The sequence below is a fragment of the Otolemur garnettii genome, unplaced genomic scaffold, assembly GCF_000181295.1.
Source record: "Otolemur garnettii isolate 467f Iridium unplaced genomic scaffold, OtoGar3 scaffold00041, whole genome shotgun sequence".
Taxonomy (NCBI): Eukaryota; Metazoa; Chordata; class Mammalia; order Primates; family Galagidae; genus Otolemur; species Otolemur garnettii.
Window position 1 is genome coordinate 157,518 of NW_003852436.1, and position 1,037 is coordinate 158,554.

Below are 1,037 nucleotides of genomic sequence, written 5' to 3' on the forward strand. Positions count from 1 at the left end.
GACAGAGTAAGATTCATCTCAAAAAAAAAAAAAAAAAAAAAAAAGGATGGCATCTGTGGCTCAAGGAGTAGGGCACCAGCCCTATATATTGGAAGTAGCAGGTTCAAACCCAGCCCCAGCCAAAAACAGAAAAAAAAAAAAAAGGCTCTGTAAGGCTCAGACAATAGCTTCCCAGCTTTAAGTCATGTTGTTTTATAGCAGTTAGTCACATTGCCCTTGAGCACATCCTTGACATTTTTCTTGGTCTAGTTAGGAAAACAATACAGGGTCAGAGATAACTCAGCTTACCTTAGATGACCGCCACTTAACCATGATTATTGACAAATATATTAGTCTTGAAAGCATACTGTAAGAGTCCTCTACTGGCTACATATATATATATATATATATATATATATATATTTATTTATTTATTTTTTCCAGACAGGGCCTCAAGCTGTGGCCCTGAGTAGAGTGCTGTGGAGTCATAGATCACAGCAACCTCAAACTCTTGGGCTTAACCGATTCTCTTGCCTCAGACTCCCAAGTAGCTGGGACTACAGGCACCTGCCACGACACTTGACTTTTTTGTTGTTTCAGAGACAAGGTCTGGCTCTACCTAACGCTCGTCTTAAACTTCCGAGCTCAGGTGACCTGCCCTCCTCACCTGGGCTTGACAGATCAATATTGATATAAATTGAAACAATTTATTTTCTTTTTGTTTCCTCCTCCAACCAAAAGTGGAAACAATTTAGAAGAGTATCTAGAAAGACAAATTGACAATTGAGAAAGTCCTCTTGGAGGGCAAGGTTAGTGGATTGGCTGAACTCAAGAGTTTGAGAGCAGCCTGAGCAAGAAAGAGACCCTGTCTCTACTAAAAATAGAAAAAACAGAAACAAAAACTAGCAGAGCGTGGTGGCAGGCACCTATAGTCCTAGCTATTCAGGAGGCTGAGGCAAGAGGATTGCTCAAGGCCAAGAGTTGGAGATTGCTGTGAGCTAGGATGCCATAGGACCCTACCCAAGTTGACAGAGTAAGATTCATCTCAAAAAAAAAAA